This window comes from Mobula hypostoma, chromosome 7, assembly GCF_963921235.1.
Source record: "Mobula hypostoma chromosome 7, sMobHyp1.1, whole genome shotgun sequence".
NCBI classification, from domain to species: Eukaryota; Metazoa; Chordata; class Chondrichthyes; order Myliobatiformes; family Myliobatidae; genus Mobula; species Mobula hypostoma.
The window spans coordinates 50,278,365-50,293,029 of NC_086103.1; positions in this window are offsets into that span (position 1 = coordinate 50,278,365).

Below are 14,665 nucleotides of genomic sequence, written 5' to 3' on the forward strand. Positions count from 1 at the left end.
AGATTTCTGAATGGACAATGAAGCCTGGAACACTACCTCAGAAATTTTTATCTATCTTTAATGCATTACTTATTTTAATTTTTAAAATATATATACTCCTTATTGTAAATTATAATTTTATTATTATGTATTGCAATGTACTGCTGCCACAAAACATCAAATGCCACGATATATATCAATGATATTAATCCTGATCCTGATCCTGATTCTGGATACATAAGGAGAAGCTATTGGAGTAAAATATGGCACAGGGTCTCTAACAAAACTTTTGAGATAATGTGACTGGAGGTGGTAATGGTGTCAGTGGAAAGGAGAAAAGCTGAGAGTTTTGGTTTTTATGAGGAAAACAGTTGAGGTCATTGAATTTCTTTTAGTTTTGTAGTAATGTTCAGGGAAATATTTGGGCACAGCCCTCCCACCATTTAAAGCATCAGGAGGAAGTACTGCCCCAAGAAGGTGGCATTTTTCTTGCTGCTATAATCAGCTAGGAGGTACAGAGCCTGAACTTCCACACCACCAGGTCTATGAACTTTCCTCAAGTCATTAGGTTCTTGAATTGACATGCACAACCCAAATCCCACTTCAGCAAGAGAACACCATAGACCACTTCTTGCAATAACGTGTCATGAGATCTGTGGGCCTGCTGTAGAGTGTGGGCTCTGAGTTTTCTAGAGTACCTGAACTCGTTAATCATTGGGTTAACTAGAGTCGTTAAGCCCTTGTGCTTTCTGTTCAATCATGCAAATTTTATTTCAACTGGCGCGGGTTTTCCATAATCTGTGATTATTTAAAGTGGACTCCCACTAAGAGCTTAATGTGGGGTCTTTGTTCTGAGAATGACTTGTCTTGCAGTGTCGCTTGGTTGAGTCACTGATATTCTGTTGGAATTCTGATGTATAAGCTCTTGTTTCTGTCTCTACGTGAAAGTCTGTTGTTCCTCCACACCTGGGTTCAGTCATTGCCAGCACACCATGATACTAATGCCTGGCTTTGCATATTTTTTTCACTGTCTAGTATAATTAATGTTCAGTGTATTGTCTGAGCCTCTATGCCTGCTATGCTGCTGACAGCAAGTTTTCTCATTGCACCTGTACCTCACTGTAGAGTACATGAGAGTAAACACGATTTGACTTGGAATCAACCAATCAGAAGCAACTTCTTTCATAACCTCCTCTCACTGGCAACGTAATGTTGCCTTGGAGTTTTTCTGGCTACCTGGATGAGCAGAATCATTCTGTTAAACCAGGAAGACTAAAGTGCCACTAAGGTGCTTTCTCTGCTACTTAGGTCAACTTGCATTTTCGCTTTCTTAGTTCTGATAAAAAGGTTTTCAGCCTGAAGTGCTAACTGGTTTGTCTTCCCACAGATTCTGCTTAATTGGCTGAGTTCTACCAGCATTTATGTATTTGTTCAAGATGCCAGTGAAGCTGGACGGTGGTCCTCCAAATTTTTCAAAAAGTCATGGCCAAAGTACAGCTCCTTTTAGGTATTACTGGCTGCCTTAAAGTAGTTAACACAAAATACTGGGCAGATGCTGGGATCAAAGCAACACGTCCTGACGAAGGGTTCCGGCCCGAAACGTTGACTGATCGTTTCCACAGATGCTGCCCGACCTGCAGTGTTGCCTTTAAGTAGTGTTGGTGAGCTCTAGTTTGCCAGCCCCTAAAGACACACCATTGCAATGAATATCAAAAAGAATGTTGTTGGCAACACTTGGGACTATGTGAACAAACTAAGACCATACATAAACTCAGACTGTCTGCCCCTAAACTCCACAGCCCAGATTTGAAGTCGTAAGTCCAGCAGCGAGTGACATGGCAGGATCTGCAGAGGTTCAAATCTATTTCAAAAGCTTTATGAGTTCCACATACACACTAATGAGCATCACAAAACTAGTGTGAGGATTTCAATGCATGATTACTCTGTGCCCTGTTGACCCAATGCAAACAGCACATAGAAATTTCTGCTGCTGACTTCCTGGTAATGAGTCAGTGTTCAAAATTAACTGTTCTCTGAGTTGGGTCATCCTACTTAACCTCTTGGGCTTGACATCGCCACAGGGGCTTCTACTTCATGAGCAGAGACTAGCCCATGCTGCTTAAATCAGTCTGCACCCTTCTGTAGGAACTATGACTGCAGGTTCTGAAAGGGGTCCATCAGCTGATATTGACCAGGGCAAAATCAAAAAATGATCATGCACAAGAGACCATGAGTTTTGGTGCCTTGCTACAGGGAATGGAGAGGTGAAAATCTGGTTTCTGCATGGACCAGAACATTCTCTAGACACCCTCAGAAAGTGCTGAGAGAAGACAGTAGAGATCAGGAACTAAAGCACTGAATTTCAATGACTTGGGTGATTAAAGACAGTGACTGATATAATACCGCAAAACTATCAGCATTGTTGCACCCTGCTCTGCGTACTAACCCCATCACCTGCATACAACTGTAGTCTGGTATGCTGAGGTTCACGTGCCATGACAAAGCTTGCTTACAGCAGCATCACAGGGCCATCTGCAGTCCTGCCACTGAAAGCTAACAGTGTTCTACCACCCACGCTGCAGCCACTGCAACAGCAGGATAGAGGAGAGGCAAAGGCAAGCGCAGAGCAGGTACTAAAAATACACAAGGCTAATTTGCTGATGTTTCTCAGTACTTGATGGATTTGTTTGTCATTGCAACCGAGGGAAGTTATTGTTGATGGATTGGGAACCAGAATTGTATTTGTTCTGACTGTTGTTAGAGAGATTGGTCACGGACAGTCGGTCCTCCTCCTCTTTCTGTCTCTTCCCCCTGCTCCCACTCCACTTCCCTTCTCACAGCACGTGTCTCGTCAACACTGTCTGGCTGACCCTTAAGTTTGGAAGAGTGCCACCTAGTGTGTGGAGGGCTATTCGATTATGATAATAAAAATCAATTAACTAATGCGTGAATAGTTAGTGTACCTAGCAATGATGAAAGCATCCAATATACTTAGCTGTACAAGGTCAAGAGAGGCATTAGCCAAAGTGTTGAAGTCCACGTGAAAACTGGAATTGGAACTGCACAGTGATTTTGCTGTAATTGGCCTATTTGTCAAAGCAGAGTGCAGCTTCTAACAAGGTGATTTCTGTAAGAGTGAGCTTCCCATTTCCCATCGTTGCCAATCACACCATTGTGTGCTTTCTAATCCTCACATTGAAGTTGCCCACGAGACTCGTCTATTTCTCTGTGTGATGCGGGACAGAGCTTTTTAAAGTCAGTGTGAAATAGCTTCTGGGCCACATTTGTACCTTCAGGTTTGGTGTAAATATGTTGATGATAGCAGGCTACTTCATTCACATCTTGATACCAGATTTCCAAAACAGACACCCTACAGCGAGGTTTGCCATGGCCATCACTGCCAGGTGGGCAGAGGCAAAGATTTAAGGATCTCAAGCCCTCCTTGAAAAGCTCTAATATCTCCACTAGTTCATGGGAATAACTGACCCAAGATCATCAAAATGGAGGAAGAGCATTCAGAATGGCAATGAGAACAACAGGATTAATGTAAGTGGGGCAAAGAGCTCGCCACCTCTCAAATGAGCACCCACCTTGCCCAAGGGGCACCTCCTGCCCACCTGTGGCAGAATCTATGGGGTTCACAAGGTCCTCAGCAGGGTGACTGTCGGGAGAGGGAAAGGAAAGGGGCAGCCAGTATGGGGCACCTTTCGCTCAATAATAAGTGTACTGTTTTGTATACTGTTGATGGGGAGTGACCTACCGGGCACATCAACTGGGTCTCTGGCACTAAGTCTGATGCTGTGTCTGTGAAGGGAAGCGGGGGAGCGGGGGGGGGGCGAAGAGGACTGCGGTAGTGACTGGGGAATCCAGAGTTAGGAGAGTAGATACAAGATTCTATGGGCGCAAAAGAGACAACCAGATAGTATGTTGTCTGGCTTGGATCGGGTCCACGGCAGGGGGAGCAGCCTTGGTACATATCAGCACTGATGACATAGCTAGGAAAACGGAGGAGGGCCTGAAGGGAGAATTTAGGGAGCTAGGTGGACAGCTGGAAAGCAGGACCTCCAGGGTAGTAATCTCTGTCTTGCAGCCTGTGCAACACACCAGTCAGAGTAAGAATGACTGGGAAACTGGTGCAGGGGGCAAGGCTTCAGATTTCTTAATCATTGGAATCACTTCTGTTGTAATGTGAGCATTATTAAAAGTAAGTTAATACTAATTAATATAATTGGGGTGGGGGGGTCACTTCCATTCTTTTTACTTCCGGTGTGCTTTGTATATAGTGATCTTGCCATGCCGTACGGGTTGTGAAAGCCTCTGTATATACATAGCAATTTTGAGGTTTGAGATAAAGTTGTTTCTTTGGGCATGAAGTTGTTGAGTGTAAACAACAGGAATTATGCAGATGCTGGAAATTCAAGCAACACACATCAAAGTTGCTGGTGAACGCAGCAGGCCAGGCAGCATCTCTAGGAAGAGATACAGTCGCTGTTTCAGGCCGAGACCCTTCGTCAGGGTCAACGTCAACTGTACCTCTTCCTAGAGATGCTGCCTGGCCTGCTGCGTTCACCAGCAACTTTGAAGTTGTTGAGGGTGCCTTTTTCAAAGTAGAAGTTACCACAACTTCTAGGGAAGGTATGATCTGTACAAAAGGGACAAGTTACACCAAAACATGAGGGGACACAGTGTCTTTGTGAGCAGGTTTGCTAGAACTACTGGGGAGGAATTAAACAACTTTGGCAGGGGAATGGGATCTGGAGTGATAGGGGTGAGGATGGGGTGGTTGGTGTGAAGCAGAGGCAGAGTGTAGTGAGACTGTCAGGTAGAACAGGCAGATGCTAGGACAAAGTAGCAGTCAGTGCGATGAATTGCAGAGTAACAGGGGGAAAATGCTGAACAGGGTGATGATTACAGGATTGAAGGTGTTATATTTGAATGCATACAGTATACAGAATAAGGTAAATGATCTTGTAACGCAGTTAGAGATTGGCAGGTATGACATAGTGGGCATCACTAAGTCATGGCTGAGAGAAGATCATATTTGGGAGCTTAACATCCAAGGATACACAATGTAATGAAAGGACAGGCAGTAGGCATACAGGGTGGCATGGTTCTGTTGGAAAAAAATGAAATCAAATCCTTCACAAGGGGGTGACATAAGATCTGAAGATGTCGAATCCTTGTGGTAAAGCCACGAAACTGCAGGAATAAAAAGATCCTGATGGGAGTTATATAGAGTGGTCAGGGTGTTGGCCACAAATTACAACAGGAGATAGAAAAGGCACATCAAAAGAGCAATGTTACAATAGTTATGGGGGATTTTAAGATGCAAGTAGATTAGAATAATCAGGTTGGTGCTGGATCCTAAGAGAGAGAATCTGTAGAATGCCTAGAGATGGCTTTTTAAAGCAGCTTGTAGTTAAGCCCACCGAGGGATCAGTTATTCTGGATTGGATGTTGTGTAATGAATGCTACTTCTATTGTTTGCACATTTTTTCTGCACATTGGGTGTTTGCTAGTCTTCTTTTTTTTAATGGGTTATATTGGCTTTCTTGTTTTGTGGCTGCCTGACAAATCTCAAGGTTGTATATAGGATATATACTTTAATAGTAAATGTACTTTGAAATTTGAAGCTTTGAACTTTGAAATAACAAGTAAGGTAGACGAGAATTGGTAGAAGTCGTGTACTTTGATTTTCAGAAGCCCTTTGACAAGACGCCACACGTGAGCCTGCTTAGCAAGAGTCCATGGTATTACAGAAAAAATGCTCGCATGGAGAGAGCACTGGGTGATTGGCAGGAAGCAAAGATTGGAAATAAGGGGAACCTTTTCTGACTGACTGCTGGCGACTAGTGGTGTTTCGGCAGTGGTCAGTGTTGGGACAACTTCTTTTTATGTTATATTTTAATTACTTGGACTATTCTCTAAATGGGCAGAAAATTCAAAAATCTGAGGTACAGAGGGACTTGGGAGTCTTTCTGCAGAATTCCCTAAAGGTAGCTTTGCACATTGAGTTGGTGATGAGGAAGACAAATGTGACATCAGTGTTCATTTCCAAGAGGACTAGAATATAAAAGCAAGAATGTAATGTTGATGCTTTATAAGGCACTGGTGAGACCTCATTTGGAACATTGTGAGCAGATTTGGGCCACTAATAAGACCATAAGACATAGGAGCAGAATTAGGCCATTTAGCCCATTGTGTCTGCTCTGCCATTTCATCATGGCTGATCCAGTTTTCCTTTCAGCCCCTATCTCGTGCTTTCTCCTCATACCCTTTCCTGCTCTGACTAATCAAGAATCTATCAACCTCTGCCTTAAATACACATAAAGACTTCACCTCCACAGCTGCCTGTGGCAAAGAATTCCACAGATTCACCACCCTCTGGCTAAAGAAATTCCTCCTCATCTCTGTTCTAAAAGGACACCACTCTATTTGTGTCTGTGGTCTTAGACTCTCCCACCATAGGAAACATCCTCTCCATAGCCATTCTATCAAGGCCTTTCATTATTTGATAGGTTTCAATGGTGTTACCCCTCATTCTTCTGAATTCCAGCAAATACAGGCCCATAGCCATCAAATGCTCTTCATATGACAAGCCATTCAATTCTGGAATCATGTTTGTGAACCTTCTTTGAATCTTCTCCAGTTTCAGCACATCCTTTTTAAGATAAGGAGCCCATAACTGCTCATAATATTCCACATGAGCCCTCACTAGTGCTTATAAATTTTCAACATTACATCCTTGTTTTCATACTCTGGTCCTCTTGAAATGAATGCTAAGATTACATTTGTCTTTCTCACCACAGTCACAACTTGCAAATTAACCTCTAGGGAATCCGGCACAAGGACTCCCAAGTCCCTTTGCACCCCAGTTTTTTGTATCTTCTCTACATTTAGAAATTAGTCAGCCTTTCATTTCCTCTACCAAAGTGCATGAACATACACTTCCCAATACTGCATTCCATCTGCCATTTCTTTGCCCATTCTCATAATCTGTCTAAAACCTTCTATAGCCACTCTACTTCCTCAAAACCACCTGTCCCTCCACCTATCTTCATATCATCTACAAAATTTGCAACAGAGCCATCAGTTCCATCAATCAAGTCATTGACATATAATATAAAAAGAATTGGTCCCAACACAGAACTGTGTAGAACACCACTAATCACTGGCAGCCAGCCAGAAAAGGCTCCTTTTATTAACACTCTTTGCATCCTGCCCATCAGCCACTGGTTTATCCATGCTAGAATCTTCACTGTAATACCATGGGCTCTTAGCTTGTTAAGCAGCCTCATATGTGGCATCTTGTCAAAGGCCTTGTGAAAATCCAAATGCATAACATCAACTGATTCTCCTTTGTCTATCCTGCTTGTTACCTCTTCAAAGAATTCCAACAGATTTGTCAGGCAAGATTTTCCCTTGAGGAAACCATGCTGACTATGGTCTATTTCACTCTGAGACCTCATTCTTAATAATCTATTCCATCATCTTCCCATCCACTGAGGTCAGACTAACTGGCACTAATCCTAACCTTATTATTAAACCCGCCGATAAGGGGGGTGCTGTTGTAGTCTGGCGTACTGACCTCTACCTTGCCGAGGCACGGCGACAACTCACGGATACCTCCTCTTATTTACCCCTCGATCGTGACCCCACTAAGGAGCACCAGGCCATTGTCTCCCACACCATCACCGACTTTATCCGCTCAGGGGACCTCCCATCCACTGCTACCAACCTTATAGTTCCCACACCTCGCACTTCCCGTTTCTACCTCCTACCCAAGATCCACAAACCTGCCTGTCCTGGCAGACCTATTGTCTCAGCTTGCTCCTGCCCCACTGAACTCGTTTCTGCATACCTCGACACGGTTTTATCACCCCTTGTTCAATCCCTTCCGACCTATGTTCGTGACACTTCTCACGCTCTTAAACTTTTCGATGATTTTAAGTTCCCTGGCCCCCACCGCTTTATTTTCACCATGTATATCCAGTCCCTATATACTTCCATCCCCCATCAGGAAGGTCTCAAAGCTCTACGCTTCTTTTTGGATTCCAGACCTAATCAGTTCCCCTCTACCACCACTCTGCTCTGTCTAGCGGAATTAGTCCTTACTCTTAATAATTTCTCCTTTGGCTCCTCCCACTTCCTCCAAACTAAAGGTGTAGCTATGGGCATCCGTATGGGTCCTAGCTATGCCTGCCTTTTTGTTGGGTTTGTGGAACAATCTATGTTCCGTGCCTATTCTGGTATCTGTCCCCCACTTTTCCTTCGCTACATCGACGACTGCATTGGCGCTGCTTCCTGCACGCATGCAGAGCTCATTGACTTTATTAACTTTGCCTCCAACTTTCACCCTGCCCTCAAGTTTACCTGGTCCATTTCTGACACCTCCCTCCCCTTTCTAGATCTTTCTGTCTCTGTCTCTGGAGACAGCTTATCCACTGATGTCTACTATAAGCCTACTGACTCTCACAGCTATCTGGACTATTCCTCTTCTCACCCTGTCTCTTGCAAAAACGCCATCCCCTTCTCGCAATTCCTCCGTCTCCGCCGCATCTGCTCTCAGGATGAGGCTTTTCATTCTAGGACGAGGGAGATGTCTTCCTTTTTTAAAGAAAGGGGCTTCCCTTCCTCCACTATCAACTCTGCTCTTAAACGCATCTCCCCCATTTCATGTACATCTGCTCTCACTCCATCCTCCCGCCATCCCACTAGGAATAGGGTTCCCCTGGTCCTCACCTACCACCCCACCAGCCTCCGGGTCCAACATATTATTCTCCGTAACTTCCGCCACCTCCAACGGGATCCCACCACTAAGCACATCTTTCCCTCCCCGCCTCTCTCTGCATTCCGCAGGGATCGCTCCCTACGCAACTCCCTTGTCCATTCGTCCCCCCCATCCCTCCCCATTGATCTCCCTCCTGGCACTTATCCGTGTAAGCGGAACAAGTGCTACACATGCCCTTACACTTCCTCCCTTACCACCATTCAGGGCTCCAAACAGTCCGTCCAGGTGAGGCAGCACTTCACCTGTGAGTCGGCTGGGGTGATTTACTGCGTCTGGTGCTCCCGATGTGGCCTTTTATATATTGGCGAGACCCGACGCAGACTGGGAGATCGCTTTGCTGAACATCTACGCTCTGTCCGCCAGAGAAAGCAGGATCTCCCAGTGGCCACACATTTTAATTCCACATCCCATTCCCATTCTGACATGTCTATCTACGGCCTCCTCTACTGTAAAGATGAAGCCACACTCGGGTTTGAGGAACAACACCTTATATTCCGTATGGGTAGCCTCCAACCTGATGGCATGAACATCGATTTTTCTAACTTCCGCTAATGCCCCACCTCCCCCTCGTACCCCATCTGTTACTTATTTTTATACACACTTTCTTTCTCTCACTCTTCTTTTTCTCCCTCTGTCCCTCTGAATATACCCCTCGCCCATCCTCTGGGTCCCTGCCCCCCATCTTTCTTCCCGGACCTCCTGTCCCATGATCCTCTCGTATCCCCTTTTGCCTATCACCTGTCCAGCTCTTGGCTCCATCCCTCCTCCTCCTGTCTTCTCCTATCATTTTGGATCTCCCCCTCCCCCTCCAACTTTCAAATCCCTTACTCACTCTTCCTTCAGTTAGTCCTGACGAAGGGTCTCGGCCTGAAACGTCGACTGCACCTCTTCCTAGAGATGCTGCCTGACCTGCTGCGTTCACCAGCAACTTTTATGTGTGTTGCTTAACTGGCCTATAGTTTCCTTTCTTCTGCCTCTCCCCCTTCTTGAAGAGTGGAGTGACATTTGCAAGTCTCCAGTCTTCCAGAACCATTCTAGAATCTAGTGATTCTTGAAGGATCATTACTGATGCCTCCACAATCTCTTCAGCCACCTCTTTCAGAACTCTGGGGTGTGCACCATCTGGTCCAGGTGACTTACCTACCTTCAGACTTTTCAGTTTTCCAAGATTCTTCTTTACAGTTGTGGTAACTTCATACACTTCATGCCCCCCGATACCTGGAACTTCCACCATACTGCTAGTGTCTTCCACAGTGAAGACTGATGGAAAATACTGATTTAGTTTGTCCGCTATTTCATAGTCCCCCATTGTTCCCTCTCCAGCATCGTTTTCCAGCAGTCCAATATCCACTCTCGCCTCTCTTTCACACTTTTTTGTATCTGAAGAAGCTTTTGGTGTCCACTTTAGTATTATTGGAGAGCTTTCTTTCATATTCCATCTTTACCTTCTTAATGACTTTTTTGCTGCCTTCTGTTGGTGTTTAAAAACTTCCCAGTCCTCTAACTTCCCACTAATTTTTGCTCTATTATATGTTCTCTCTGGCTTTTATGTTGGCTCTGACTTCTCTTGTTAGCCACAATTGTGTTATCTTTCTTTTAGAATACTTCTTTCTCTTTGGGATATATATTATCCAGTGCCTTATGAATTCCAGCTATCGCTGCTCTGCTGTCATCCTTGCCAGTGTTCCTTTCCAATCAATTCTGGCCATCTTCTCTTTCCTGCTTGGGTAAATCCCCTTCCTCCACTGTAATACTGATAGATCTGACTTTAGCTTCTCCTTCTCTTACCTTAAGCTCTCTAATCAATTCTGGTTCATTGCACAACACCCAATCCAGAATATCTGAACCTCTTGTGGGCTCAACCACAAGCTGCTCTAAAAAGCCATCTCATAGGCACTCTAGAAATTCCCTCTCTTGGAATCCAGCACCAACCTGATTTTCCCAATCTACCTGCATATTGAAGTCTCCCATGACTATTGTAACATTACCCTTTTGGCGTGTATTTTCTATTTCCTGTTGTAATTTGTAGGCGACACCTTTACTACTGTTTGGCAGGGTCTGTTTACAATTTCCATCTGGGTCTCTTTATCCTTGCAGTTCCTTAGCTCTACCCACAATGATTCAATACCTTCCAACCCTATGTTGCCTCTTTCTAAGGATTTTTTACCTACAGAGCAACGCTGCCCGCTTTGCCTTCCTGCCTATCCTTTCAAAACAATGTGTATCCTTGGACGTTAACCTTCCAGTTGTGATTCTGTGATGCTGACATCGTACCTGTCAATCTGCACTGTGTTGAAAATTCATCTACCTTATTCTGTATACTGTGTGCATTCAGACACAACACCATCAGTCCTGTATTCACCCTTCTCGATTTCGTTCAACCATGCTCAACCTTTTGATTCCTAACTTTGTCTGAGGTGCTACCAACATCTGCCTCTGCAGCCTCTCCACTAACTGTTCCCATCCCCCTGCAACTCTAGTTTAAACCCACTGTGCCGCATTAACAATCCTACCTGCTAGGATATTAGTCCCCTCCCCTGTTCAAGTGCAAACTGTCCCTTCTGTACAGATCCCACCTTCACTGGAAGAGAGACCATTGATCCAAAAATCTTATGCATCCTCCTACAACAACTCCTTAGCCACGTGTTAAACTGTATAATCTTCCTAGTTCTAAGATTATATCTAAGAAAGATCTATCTAAAAAAGGATATGCTCCCATTGGACAGGGTTCAGAGGAGGTTCACAAAACTGACGTCAGGGTTGAAAGGTTTATCATATGAAGAGCATTTGATGGCTCTGGGCCTGTATTCACTGCAATTCAGAAGAACGAAGTGGGATCTCATTGAAACCCATCGAATTTTGTAAGGCCTAAATGAAGTGGATGTGGAGAGGATGTTTACAATGGTGGGAGAGTCTAGGGCCAGAGGACACAGTCTCAAAATAGAGGGACGTCCATATTGAACTGAGATGAGGAGGAATTTCTTTCACCAGAAAGTCGCGGATCTATGGAATTCATTGCCACAGGTCAGGGTTTATTTAAGGTGGAGGTTGATAGGTTTTTGAGTAGTCAGGGCATGAAAGGTTATGTGGAGAAAGCAGGAGAATGGATTGAGAGGGAAAAAGATCAGTCATGATGAAATTGCAGAGCACGCTAGATGGGTCGAATGGCCTAATTCTGCTCCTATGTTTTATGGCCGATGATGTATTCAGCATTGAGACACAGAAGGAAAGAGAGTGGGAAAGATATACAGACAGTCTGACAGACTGGTGGATATAGAGGGAGAGAGAAAGACAAAGACATAGAGAGACAAGAGTGCGAGAAACGGAGAAAGAGTAGTGACTGAATACAGGTGAAATATCAACCATCTATTGCCACTCTTTCTATGTTAATCACATTTCAATCCAAAGAGTTATGCAGGTGCTAAGCCTGTAACCATTTGAAAGCTGGCAAAACTCCTGTGACAAATTGAGTTACATGTGTTTGGAACCAATTCAGCACACCCAAACAACAGGTACTATGGAATTGAGCAAATGTTATGGTCCAAAAGCGCCCAGTCAATAACTTACTCGGCCCATTTCAATTCTACTTCCCATTCCCATCCTGACGTGTCAGTCTATGGCCTCCTCTATTGCCTCGATGAGGCCACACTCTGGTTGGAGGAGCAACAACTTATATTCCATCTGGGTAGCCTCCAGACTGATGACATGAACTTCCGGTAATTGCCTCCTCCCTTTTCCTTCACCATTCCGTATTCCAATTTCTCTCTCTCATCTTATCTCCTTTCCTGCCCATCACCTTCTCTCTGATGCTCCCCTCCCTCCCCCCCTCTTTCTCCCCTGGCATTCTGTCCTCTCCTATTTGATTCCACCTCCTCCAGCCCTTAATCTCTTTCACCAATCAACTTCCCAGCTCTCTAATTCACCCTTCCCCCTTCTCTGCTTTCACCTATCACCTCACACAAAATGCTGGAGGATCTTATAAGGCCAGACAGCACCTATCACCTACTACCTTGTATCTCACTCTCCACCCTCACCTTCTTAATCTGACTTCTAATCTCTTTTTTCCAGTCCTGATTAAGGGTCTCGGCCCGAAACGTCGACTGTTTACTCTTTTCCATAGAAGGTGCCTGGCCTGCTGAGTTCCTCCAGCATTTTGTGAGTATTACTTTGACTTCAAACATCTGCAGATTTTCTCTTGTTTGTGAAAAACTTACACAAGTTATTTTTTTCCCAATTTAGGGCAAGGTTCCCAATCTGGGGTCCAGGGGCCCCTTGCTTAATGGTATTGGTCCATGGTATGAAAAAGGCTGGGAATCCCTGGATTTGTACATAGAAACCATAGAAAAACTATAGCACAGAAACAGGCCTTTTGGCCCTTCTTGGCTGTGCCGAACCATTTTCTGCCTAGTCCCACTGACCTGCACACGGACCATATCCCTCCATACACCTCCCATCCATGTATCTGTCCAATTTATTCTTAAATGTTAAAAAAGAACCCGCATTTACCACCTCGTCTGGCAGCTCATTCCACACTCACACCACTCTCTGTGCGAAGAAGCCCCCCCCAATGTTCCCTCTAAACTTTTCCCCCTTCACCCTTAACCCATGTCCTCTGGTTTTTTTCTCCCCTTGCCTCAGTGGAAAAAGCCTGCTTGCATTCACTCTATCTATACCCATCATAATTTTATATACCTCTATCAAATCTCCCCTTATTCTTCTACGCTCCAGGGAATAAAGTCCTAACCTATTCAACCTTTCTCTGTAACTGAGTTTCTCATGTCCCGGCAACATCCTTGTAAACCTTCTCTGCACTCTTTCAACCTTATTAATATCCTTCCTGTAATTTGGTGACCAAAACTGAACACAATACTCCAGATTCGGCCTCACCAATGCCTTATACAACCTCACCATAACATTCCAGCTCTTATACTCAATACTTTGATTAATAAAGGCCAATGCACCAAAAGCTCTCTTTACAACCCTATCTACCTGTGATGCCACTTTTAGGGAATTTTGTATCTGTATTCCCAGATTCCTCTGTTCTACTGCACTCCTCAGTGCCTTACCATTTACCCTGTATGTTCTACCTTGGTTTGTCCTTCCAAAGTGCAATACCTCACACTTGTCTGTATTAAACTCTATCTGACATTTTTCAGCCCATTTTTCCAGCTGGTTGAAATCCCTCTGCAAGCTTTGAAAACCTTCCTCACTGTCCACTACACCTCCAATCTTTGTATCATCAGCAAATTTGCTGATCCAATTTACCACATTATCATCCAGGTCATTGATATCGATGACAAATAACAATGGACCCAGCACTGATCCCTGTGGCACACCACTAGTCACAGGCCTCCACTCTGAGAAGCAATCCTCTACTACCACTCTTTGGCTTCTTCCATTGAGCCAATGTCTAATCCAATTTACCACCTCTCCATGTATACCTAGCGACTGAATTTTCCTAACTAACGTCCTATGCAGGACCTTGTCAAAGGCCTTACTGAAATCCATGTAGACAACATGAACTGCCTTCCCTTCATCCACTTTCCTGGTAACCTCCTCGAAAAACTCCAACAGATTAGTCAAACATGAACTACCACGCACAAAGCCATGTTGACTCTCCCTAATAAGTCCCTGTCTATCCAAATGCTTATAGATTCTGTCTGTTAGTTCTCCCTCCAATAACTTACCCACTGCCGATGTCAAACTTACTGGCCTATAATTTCCCGGATTACTTTTCGATCCTTTTTAAACAACGGAACAACATGAGCCATTCTCCAATCCTCTGACACCTCACCCGTAGACACTGACATTTTAAATATATCTGCCAGGGCCCCTGCAATTTCAACACTAGTCTCCTTCAAGGTCCAAAGGAATACCCTGTCAGGTCCTGGGGAT